At 32.8% G+C, this 12,469-nt stretch overlaps 1 long non-coding RNA gene and 1 pseudogene across 1 annotated transcript; one reads left to right on the top strand and one right to left on the bottom strand.

Annotated features, from left to right (window-relative positions):
- Positions 1–1,178: 1,178 nt before the first annotated feature.
- Positions 1,179–2,256, top strand: LOC110667776 (probable mediator of RNA polymerase II transcription subunit 26c; annotated as a pseudogene).
- A 382-nt stretch (positions 2,257–2,638) lies between these two features.
- LOC110667793 (uncharacterized) lies at positions 2,639–4,929 on the bottom strand. Its single transcript, XR_009143742.1, has 2 exons — positions 3,418–4,929; positions 2,639–3,332 (listed from the first exon to the last, which is right to left on the bottom strand). It is a non-coding gene; the product is annotated as an uncharacterized LOC110667793 (long non-coding RNA).
- Between the last annotated feature and the right edge of the window lie 7,540 nt (positions 4,930–12,469).

A 12,469-nucleotide genomic window follows, 5' to 3' on the forward strand; every position in this document is an offset into this window, starting at 1 on the left:
CTATTTTCTAAATTATGATAATTTTATTAAAATATAAAAACATTTATATATACATGATATAAATACATACCAATTGTTTAACATTGCAACCAAATAACAAAAAATCCTTACATTTATATATACATGATATATATACATGATAATTTTAATATATATATATATATATATATATATATATATATATATATATATATATATATTAACATGAATAAGTAATATAGATTTTTTTAAATTCATATTATTTATAAATATTAAAAATAAAAAATATTTAATATCATAATTTAATTTTTAAATAAAATTAAAATTATATTACAATCAAACAATAAATAAATATTTTTATAGAGACATTTTCTTAACTTTATTTCCTTTCATTTCAAAGATCAGATAATTTAGGACGTCTATTAACACAGGATACCACGCTGTTACAGTTTATAAAAATCTTTATTTATTTATCAAAAAGTTTAGAATGTGACTTTTGCATTTTATCATTGAAATTATTAATGTGAAGATGTGATGCATTTTATCTTGATCATTCAATGGACATAATATTCTTTAAAACTAATTTCTGAATCTTTTTCTTTTGCTTCTTTTGCTCTTCTTCTCTTTTCTCATTTATATTAATTATGCTTGCTTAAGTTTAAAAGTGTGTAAAATGCATAGTCCTGCAAAGTTATAACTTTTTTTCTTTATAAAAATAAATTATTATTTAGTCTCTCAATTATATTAAAAATTAATGACTTGATCTTATATTTTTAAAAATACATGATTTACACCCTTAAATTTGATTTCGTCAACTATTCGTATTTTTTAAATTTTAGTATTATCTCTGTTATTATTCTTATTAATTTTTTTAGTCTAAATCAATTCTTGTAAAATTTTTACGATATTTCTATTGCTTTAATTGTAAATTGTACCACCCTTAATAGAATTAGAAGTATGATAGATTTTTATAGGAATAGAGATATAAAATTTAAAATGAATTTATAAATAAAATTTACAAAATTTTATGAAAATTTATTTGTTTAAAATAATTGCAGAAATTATTATTATTATTATTATTTTTATTTTGTTTTCCCAGTGAATTTAGGAGTCTGGTTTCCTAGCGAAATTTGGAGTCAGATTATTACTTATTGTTTTGCTTCTCCATCAGACTTCTATCGCCGAAGATTCATATTATATACCCAAGAAAATATACAAGTTCTTTGTTCTTCCAGTATATCAATTCTTTGTTCTTTGTTTTTTATCAAGATATATAGAATGGATATAGATGATTTTCGATGGATTCTGGAGATTACGGGTGTTGACGTCTGGACTTTTATTGACACTGCGATATTGGCGGCTTCGTTGGATTTCAGGGCTGACTTGAAGCAGCGGAGAGATAAGATTGTTGAAATGCTATGCGCATTGAGCTCGTCTGGTCGATGTAGGAGTATGGGCAGGATTAGTGATGGGCATGAAATGAGAGAAAACAGAAATGAAGCCAAAGGTGGAGATGGATGTCCAAGTGGGTCGATTTATGGAGATGAACATGAAGAAAACGATGATGAATTGGATCCATTTGCGGGATTGTTCGACGATAAGCAGAAGAAGATTTTGGAGATTATACAACATCTTGAAAATCCTGACCAGTCTCAAGATTCTCTGGTTGATTTGCTTCAAACTTTAGCAGATATGGATATGACCTTCGAGGCACTCAAGGACACTGGCATTGGAAGACATGTCAGTAGTTTGAGAAAGCATTCATCCGATGATGATCGGAGATTAGTGAAGCAACTTGTCAGGAAATGGAGAGAAATTGTAGATGAATGGTTGAGGCTAAATCCTTAAGAAGAGCAAGCATCCTCTAATCTAACAGCTGATGGGAACTCCCCACAGCAGAAAATTTCCCGGAACCAGGTTCCTGATATTTCATACTCTCCAAATACTCATAAAGAGAGTTCTGATTCAGACAAGAAAACTTGTGAACCAGAAGGAAAGCCAAAACCGGTTCCTCGAAAAGAAGCTCCTCGTAGACCTACCCATCAATCAGTTTCTGTTTCTCACAATGTGCAGAGACAGAGAGAGCAGCAGCAGCAAAGAGAGAGAGAAGTTGATTATGAGAGGCTGGCCTCTGCAAGGAAGAGGCTTCAAGAGAATTACAAAGAAGCCTTAAATGCCAAGAAGCAAAGAACAATTCAAGTGATAGACATACATGATATTCCAAAACCCAAGATTGCCTTTTTTGCAAAGAACAAAGGTGGTGGGAGGCGCTACTGATTTTGGCAGAAGGGTCTTTAACAGGCTCTGCTTATTCAGATCTTTTATATTTGCAATACCCTTAAAGATGGTTTATATACTAAGGTTGAGGATGATGCGTTATTTTTGTAAGTTGGGTCGATTTGTTTAAAAGAAAATCATATTTGTGTACATGAAATTATTACATTCTATGATAATTTGATTATTTTCTAATTTGATCTTTTAACATATTTGCCCTGAAGTTTGGATATTAAAGCTCTTAAATTTTGGACATTTGCATGTTAATTTCTGCAGATAGTTCATGGTTGCTTGCTTTTAAATTGCAATGAGAATTTGAGAGATTTGGTCTTATGTAATTCTTGAAAATTTGCCAAGAACGTGTCAAATGAAATTGAAAAATCAGTAATATGTAATTCAATTTGGTTCATAAAAATTTTCATTTCAATTATACATTGAAGCTGATGCACACCACTACAAAGGACACCACTTTTCCTAAAACAAGTTCGTACACTCCAGAATTTAGAGGAATAAATTATTTTACGTAAGCATAAGTTGAGACTATATAGTAGCTTAACCATTATAGAAGCAAAAAGAATTCCACTTTCGCAGAGAAAAAGAAAAGATTTTATGGTAATTTGCAAGTGGCTTGCATGTTCTTTTCATATTTGTCCTTTATTTTCTTCAGCCTGTGTAGAATGTTGATCCTCATTTCACAAGCCAAACTCATGACAGATTATACACATTAGCTGCGAGATAACTCTCATTTGTTTTTGGAATCCATCATCTCACCACTCTGCAATGAGTCTAATACCCAATCTTTCAAGCACATTTCTCCTGTAGGCTTCTTCCTTGTAAATGTTCTCATTAGACACTATTCCCTGTGATCCAGACTCTGCATATAACATAAAAAATGTAGAGAAATCATGAAAATCAAAACAAAATTCTAGTGAAGATATTCCGAAGAAAGTGCAACATCTACCAAGCTGTTTAACCTCTGTAGCATATCCAAGCAATAGGAATTAGAGCGCAACAATGCCTCAAGGTTTCCATTGGGCATGAACTCCATCACCAATGCTTTGACGTCAACATTGGCACAGCTGTTGATAAATTTGATAAGATTTCTTTGACGAATGCTTCAAAGAACTTCACATTCTGCGCCAAAACTAGTTGCAAATTGAATACCTTTACTGCAACAGCCATACCAAGCATCCCTCTATATCCAAAAGTAGGTTACTTTCGTCTAATCTATTTGTAGCCTGCATGAGTTCCTGGTATGAAAACCTTCTATATGTTGCTATATGTAGCAAATCAGGTTGAGTAGAGAAAGGACTGTTCTCCTTTTTTCTTTGCCGCCTTGCCAGCACATATACAAGGGCTAGTACCAATATTGCTGAAGCTGTAGCCGGTAAAACATATTTCAGAAATCTTATTGAAGCCTAGCTGAGGAGCTCCGCAGGGTCCAAGATTGTGCATAAAAGAGCTGTTCCCAAGTCTGTCTTACAACAGACTAGAAGGAGGAATTCCTTGCAGAGGACCATTTACAATCTTGGGAATCACAGCAGAGAGTATGCTGTTGGAGAGATCCAGGTGCTCCCAATTGAACCTGGTATAGGTCCTTGGAATTTATTATGTGCCAAAGAGAGATAAATTATAACTGTTGGAGAGCACCGATCTCACTTGGAATACCACCAAAGAAATGATTCTTTGACAAGTCCATTTGATATATCACCTCTAAATTTCCAATTCAGATGGCCACCTAGTGAATTTGATGACAAGTTAAAAATCAACATGTCCTCCTTAAGGGCATACTTGAAGTTAAATTATTGCTATCAAGCTGTTAGAGAGGTAAGATTCCCAAAGCAACTTGGTACTGACCCTAAAAGTCTTAACTCACCCAGATTGCTCAGATGACATAGATCATTTGGAATGGAACCATATTGCCACTAAGATAACAAATTTTAGACAAAATATTAAAAGGAATTCTCTTTGCTAATTTAGAGTAGAGAGCAATTTCCACTGAACCCAAACTTGGCAAATTATCTAGCGGTTTGTAATCCGTCGTTTTGGCTTCGAATCAAAATACCAAAGTACGGGATTCATCGATTTGACCTATTACTAACAGCAGCTTCCGCAGAATCAAATCCAGATGGTAGTCAATTATCATTTATCACCATCAAAATACAAAATTGTTCTATACATACAGGAAATCCAAAGAAGCAAAGGCAAATATACATTTTGCAATAAGCAGGCCAAAAGAAGGGTGAATAATATCAGTAATGAATACTAATTTAAGCAAATCAAGGAGAAGAAGAAGAAATCAGACAGATTTTCTACAAACCCAGATTTCAATTGCAAGGACATGAAGTTTGCACCATATGTTGTTGAAGAGACTCACACAGAGCCAGGGGGTATTGTTGCAATAGACGTCGGCATCCTTTTGTCATCCGATAGCTAGACCAAATCAACCAAATCTAGACCTCTGCTTCCAGTAGAACGAGTGGGGTGGTTTAATTCTAAAAGAAGAAGAAGGCCATTTTGAGTAAGAAGAAGAAGAAGAAGAAGAAGAGTTGCAATTAGCTGAGTTCAGTATATAAGTTGGAATAAGCACAAGGCTATGCTGGCTTAAGTAAGCAGTTAAGCACCGAGGCTCTGCTTGCTTAAGTTTCAACAGTGTATATAGCACACTGTCCTATAATGCTATAGCTATTTTTTTTAATTCACATTTTCATAAAGAGAAAATTATTATTTATTCTTGTACCATAGAAAAATTAATGATTTGATTCTCATATTTTGAAAAAACACGTTAGCTAATTTATAAGTTTTGATTTGCACACTTTTCTTGCTTTGTCTATTTTGGTTAAACTTTTGCATTAATGGTAAATATTTTTGTCTTTGAGTTTTTATCATTGTAAACATTTTTATTCCTTAGTGTATTTTTTTTTATTTTTTTTTATTTTTATCATTGTCAATGCTTTTGTCCTTCATTGACTACGTTTTGGTTCCTTGGCATATAGTTAAATTGATTAAAATGAATGGAATGACCAAATAGTTAATGGAACCAAATATGAGGGAGTAAATAAAATAATCAAGTTATTAGTTACGACATAATTGAGGGACTAAATAATAATTTACCCTTCACATATCGATGACCATTGGTTTCTTGCCATTTTATTAACAATTGTCTTTTCATCCAAATGAAAAATTATTACTTTTAAGAAAATTATTATTTAAACCTTCTATTTTAATAAAATAATTACTTGATCCTCCAATTTAAAAAAAAAAAAAATAGTTTGTCCCTGTATTTTTGTACTGTTTACTATTTAATTCTCCATTCAGTTTAATTTAAGTATTTTGTTAGTCAATATATAATATATTACTTCTAAATTTGAAAATTTTATATAATTGAATCTTTTTATATAGTTTATTTATGATTGAATTTTTTTATAGAATTAGTTTAATAATTTTCTCATTCATCCACTCTTAAACACTTTTTTCAAATATGTCTAAATCCAAGTAAACTTTCAATCAAAGCAAGAAACTCTAGTCGAGACACATAATAGCTTTATGCTAATCTATCTTATTGGCCAATTCATATCTGCTTGAGCACTAGTGGTTAAGTTAACTTTCGAGTTCGTGATTCTTACAATAATTATAGACATAATTTGCCTATTGGGCATTCAATTAAATATAAAATTTTATAAGAAGCCATTATCCAATGGAGTCATTGTTGTCTGATTCACTCCATGGTATTTATCTTTGCAAGGGAGCTCCCTAAGTGTCTCATTTGCTTTTTGTCGATGTTTGCGTTCTTTTTTTTTTTTTTATGGGCTACACTCAATGAAGGAAGTGAAATTTCTTAAGTACTATAGAGATATTAGCAGTTTTTGGGTTAGGAAGTGAATTTACAAAAGTGAGAGGTGTCTTTTAGTTTTAATGTGGACCAGCTTCACTCTTTTGGCCTTTGGAAGTTCGTTAACCGTTAGATCAGGCTCAAATTTTGTCTACATATTCTTGACATTCGGTTCTTCAATTTGAACGGTGGTGATGGAGATCGTAAACTTCTAGCCTAGTGATTGGGCCCATGAATTTTGTCCTCTAGTTTGGTGTATTTCTATTCTTTGTTCTCCATTTCTCTTGTATTTAATCTCTTTGTTGTTGAGATTATTTGGTGAATCTATTGTGAGACCTTTTGAAGGGTGTTTGTAATCTTATTTTGGTGATAGTGGAGATTTGAGGGTGGACTCCTAAAGTCCTATGATTTTCCTCTTCACATCGGAGAGGTTTTCCACGTAAAAAATCTTGTGTTCTTGATGTACTTGCTGTTTTTGTGTTTGAATTATTTTTTACTTGCTTGGGTTAATTTGTTGATTCTGCATTATGAAAAACCCCAATAAAAGTGGTATCAAAGCGTGGTTTTCTTGTTAGCCTACCTACTTGAATGATGGAAGGGAATTTGAGTAAAATGATTTGTTTGAATGGATCAAATTATCACCTTTGGAAGAACAAAATGAAAGATTTGCTATTTGTGAAGTCATGGCATTTGCCTGTGTTTGCTACTCAAAAACCTTAATTAAAGTGTGATAAAGATTGGGAGTTTGAGCATAAGCAAGTATGCAAGTATATTAAGCAATTTGTTGATGATAATGTTTATAATCATATTAGTAATGAAAGGCATGCAAGAACACTATAGGATAAGCTTGAGTTGTTATACACCTCGAAGAGTGGCAATAATAAGTTATTTTTACTGAAGAAAATGATACAGATAAAATACAAAGAAAGGAGTTCTATAGTCGACTACTTGAGTGAATTTTATGAAACTATGGATTAGTTATTGGGCATGGGTATCAAATTTGATGATGAGGTTCTTGGTCTGTGGTTGCTGAACACTCTACCTAACTCTTGGGAGATGTTTAGAGTCTCACTTACTAATTCAGCCCCTAATGGTGTTGTCTCCTTTGAAATGGCTAAGGGAAGTGTATTGAATGAAGAAATGAGAAGAAGATCTCAAGGTTCTTGTAACACCCTCATTGTAGCAATTCCGCATAGTCTACTGTTCCGGTGAACGGTGTCGGTCCGGACAGCTAGAACGTCCGGAAAAATATTTAAACTTAAGTGAGAAACCATAAATAACTCAAATATTAATGAGAAAATTTTAGTAAAAATTTTAGAAATAAAATACAACCAAGTAAAACGAGCCGGTGCCCAAGCGATGGGTAACCGGAGGGAAGTTGCGGTTCTCACAACGAGGAGTCCTAGACCCGGGGGAAAAATTGTAAAATAATTTTTGGGACTCCAGAGAAGGGTCATTGAGGTTCCTATGGCATTAGAATGCCAAGAAAATATTTAGAAAAAATTTTCAATCGGTACAGCCAATTTTGACCCGTTAAGCCAAATGGAGGGCATTTTGGTCATTTCGCTTTCCGAGGTGATTTTTGGCCGACTTGTCCAGTTGAGTAAATAATTAATATAACATAAAATATGAATAAACATTACTAGAAATCAAATTGAAAATGATTAGTGGAGGAAAGGAAAGAAAATGAAGAAAAAGCTCAATTATGACATCTTGATGATGTCATTTACAAATTGTGACCAATCACAAATAAGCTACCATTTGACTAAACTATTAAAAGACATAAATGAAGACCAAAATAACACAAATTACAGCAGCCATTCTTCTTCTTCTTCTTCCCCAAAACGTGACTCTTCCCATCTCCCTCCATTGATGAGCTTGGCAAGCTCATGAAACCCTAAACTCCCACCATATTTCCTTGAGTTCCCAACACTAAATTTTACCCTAGAACCTTGCTTAATATTTTGGGAGCTAAAAGAGGAGAAGAAATTGAAGTTTTGGGTTGGCTTGGATTTAAGCTACAAGAGGTTAGTGCACTATATATCAAAAACTCTTTAATTTCATGCATAGGAACTTGAATTTAGCAAGAATTTGTAAATTAAGTGGATGAAATTTATGTATATGTACTCCATAAATTTCAGCTGCCCTAGGGAGAAATAGGATTGAGTGTTTTTGAATGGACTTGGAATGAATTAGAAATCATGAATAAAGTATATAAACATAAGGAAATGAGTTAGTTAGTCAACTAGGGTAACTTGTACAAAATCTTGAATTTGAGCTAGGGTTTTGGGAGTAAAGTGTGGACTTGGATTATGAATTGATTAGAGAACATTTTAATGGTCAATTAGTGACCATTTTAGGTAGATTGACCAACAAATGGACTGAAAAATGAGATTGCAAAGTGAGGTTGCAAACTGCCCTAGGACAGCAGCATAGGGACTGAAAATTCAGTCCCTTTGCACAGCCATAACCTGGGCTGTGTTAGTCCAATTGGTGTTTGGCCAATTGGACATGAAACTAGGCTTATAATGGCACATTTTTGCTGAAGAAACCATGCCCAAAAGACCAAAGCAAGTGGACCAAAACTTGGCCCCAATCCTGAACCCTGAAACTGCCTCTGCAGAATTGACCAAATGAACAGTAACTGTTCATTTGGCCATAACTCACTGTAGATTTGGTCAATTGACCTGAAATTTTTACAGAAACAAGTTAAGACATAGAAAAACAACTTTCATGAAGGAACCTACCCCAAATTATGGCCAGAACCCATTCAACCAAGTGACTCAAGTTACTGTTCATGCACTGTAGATATGGTAAATTTCTGCAGAATGCATATCCGGACAGCTTGGGTTTTTGAGCCATATCTGGAGCTACAAAACTCCAAATGGAGTGATTCAAAAAAAGGAAATTCAACTAGACAAAATAAGGAACAACTTTCATGTTTTACATTTCTTCAAATTCCCACAGCAACAGTGTCCAATGGAACAGTGAAATTGACTCACAAAAACTGAAAATTCTGCTTGTGTTGGTTTAAACTTTGAAATGGTATAAATGCTTAATGCCAACAAGTTTGGAATGCCAAATGTGGTATGTTTGAAGTGCCAAAGTCAATGTACATATTTTTATTCTAAAATTCAACATTTTTGTTGACCAATGAGGTGAATAGTGTCACCAAAACTAAAAATTAGCAATTTTGCCAAAATGACCTAAGCTTTGAGAAAGTGACCAAAACCAACAAGTCTTGAATACAAAATGTGGTATGTTGGGAGTATTAAAACCAATGTACCTATTGTTTATGCAAAAGTCAACATTTTAGTTGACTAATGAAATGAATAGTGACACCAAAACTTGAAATTCAAAATTTGAAATTTGAAATGCATCTAGGGGACTTTAAATTGCAATTGGCAATTAATACTAGCAAATGTAAAACTCAAAATGTGGGATCTTGGTGTAATAAGAATTAATATATCCATTAAGTATATAAAGGTCAACATTTTGGTTGACTAGTAAGGTGAATAGTAATCAAAATGATTAGTAAATTAAGATGAAGACCTAGAACCAATTCTAAGCTTAAATGCTTAGAATTGTATGACAAATATGGACTATGCATCCTAGTCAAAATTGTTAAAAAGAAATTTAGGCCATAAATTTGAAATCCATGAAATATTCATGGATTACTTGAAACATGAAAAATAAGTCACCTAATTGATGTGAATAGATAGTTAGAGCACATATGCTCATCACAAATGGAATTCATAAAATATTAGAAACTCAACTTGAAATATAAAATTTGTAATTACATAAGTAGATTCTTGAATGTATAAATGAGAAAGGAAAAATGTTTTGAATACAATGGTACATGTGAACCATTGTTTAGAATTGTGATCAATATGAATAACATAATGAATGGACAAATAAACCGTATTAATGTATGAATGAGACATTAGTTCTCATTATTGTAAAGAGGAGAAGTATTTTGAATACAATGGTATAAAATGATAATTGATGTGAATTGTGATCATATAGATGATCAAATGAATGTATGAATTATGATTGAAATTTATCATGAAATAATGAAGTCATAAAGCACAATATATTAATATTTTAAAATATTAAATGCCCTAGTATACCTAACAAGATTGGTTTGGATAGTTTGGCATGCCAATAGGGTATTGTTTTAGCAGTACTGCAAAAGGAAAGGCTTTATGCCTGTATTCATGGCTTTATGCCCGTATTCATGGCTTTTATGCCCGTATTCATGGCTTTTATGCCCGATTATGTGATATCATGGCTTTTTAGCCATACTGACTGCATACATGGTTGACGTTCTGCGTCCCATGGTATGACGGCCCGAGGCACCGCGGTGTCTAGTGCCAATGACCCGTTATCCAGTCCAGTCGTCTAGTATTGGTTACTTGGGCAGTCAATTAAAGTATTATTCAATTCAAGCAGCTAAGTTAAGTTAAGTATAATGAAAATCCAGTACAATTAAATTAAGTATTGAATGAATAAGCAAAAGAGATTAGCAAAAGAAACATAACAAAAATATAAATTGCAGAACTGTACAGACTTGAAATACAATACAGATAGAATAAATTATATACCTGCTAGTATTACTGAAAAGTTATAAACTAAGCACTTCCAAAGAGGAACAAACTAGTATACAAGATCGTTGATACTAGAAATACCATACCAAATTAAATTGATTCTTGAGTATCTGAATTATCATTTATTTCTTTCTTTACTTGTATATATTATTTCTGGTTATATTATTGCACCACTAAGCAGAAATGCTTAGCGCGATGGAATTGCTTCCTCGCAGTAATCAAGGTAAAACCAGAGATGGCCGATCGAGATTTTTGGAGTCCAGATCTGCAGAAGTGTCAGAAGAGTTCAACATTGTCACGTCCTCAGCAATGCATGTAGATATGACTCATTTTATACATGTTATGTATATTGTTCATTCCTAGCACATTGTAAATTATTTGTATATCTTGTACAAAATAAACTCATGTAATTAACCTATGAATTATGGAAGCTATTCAAAGTAAGTATTTTAGTATGTGAATTGAATTTGAGTTATAATGAGATTATACTTGTGAATATTGAGATATTGAAAATCTAATGAGATTTCGAGAAACTGGATCTTGTATTGAGATACATTATGTTTGAAAATTTTTGAGACTATTAAGTTTGAGAAATTGAGTATATATTGAAATTGTCTTTGGCAGGTTCAGAAGAACTGTTAGTCCAAATTACAGCCGACACTTTGTCGGATTATCGTTAAAATTTTTGAAATTTCCAATTTAGTTAGATTTTGATAAAAGTAAAAATAGCCTAAATCTTCAATAAAGTTTTTGAATAAATAAATCAAGAACTGTAATGAAATCAGATAAAATAGAGTGCTCCGGCACACTGAGTGGCATAACTTACTCGGCTACACTATAGTCGGGTAAGGGGTGTCACAGTTCTTCATCACAAGCAGAGGTTTTGGTCACTGAGAACAGGGGGAGAAGCAAAAAAAAAAAAGTTCAAAAGGGCAGAGATAAAAGCAGGAGGAAGTTAAGGTCAAGAAATAAGGATGTTGAGTGTTATTACTATGGCAAAACAGGTCATATATAGAAAAATTGTTTCAAATGGATGAAGGCAAATAAGAAAGATGGTGCTAAGTAAGAAAGGAATGATAAAAAAAAAAGCCTAATCAATTTGTTGCTACTACTACTAACGATCTGACTATTATTTGGGATGAGGATATAGTCAGTTTAGAATTCAATGAGACTACTTGGCTGGTTGATAGTGGCACTTCACATCATGTCACACTGAAGAAGGAATTTTTCAATTCTTATGCCTCTGGTGATTTTGGCATATTAAGGATGGGTAATGGTGGATTGTCACAGGTTATTGGTATTGAAGGTGTTTGTTTGGATACTAGCAATGGAATGAAAGTAATGCCCAAAGATGTCAAAAATGCACCAAATGTTCATTTGAAATTTATTTCTGCTGGAAGACTTGATGATAAGGGCTATTTAAATATCATGGGTGAAAGTAAATGGAAACTCACAAAAGGCTCTTTGGTTATAGCGCGAGGAAATATGTATTCTAATTTATATTTCATGCAAGCTTCAATTTCTAATGGCACTATAAATGTGGTAGAAAATGCAAGTACATGTGAATTATTGCACAGGAGACTTAGTCACATGAGTGAGAAAGGAATTGATTGCTTGGCAAAGAAGAACTAACTTCCCAAAGTGTAGACATCACAGTTGAAGAAATGTGATCATTGTTTGGTCAGAAAGCATACTAGAGTTTCATTTTAAACTCATCATCCTATGAGGAAACCAGAGTGTTTAGAGTTAGTTCATTAAGATGTTTGTTGTCCTTTGA

This window comes from Hevea brasiliensis, chromosome 14 (assembly GCF_030052815.1).
Source record: "Hevea brasiliensis isolate MT/VB/25A 57/8 chromosome 14, ASM3005281v1, whole genome shotgun sequence".
Lineage (NCBI taxonomy): Eukaryota > Viridiplantae > Streptophyta > Magnoliopsida > Malpighiales > Euphorbiaceae > Hevea > Hevea brasiliensis.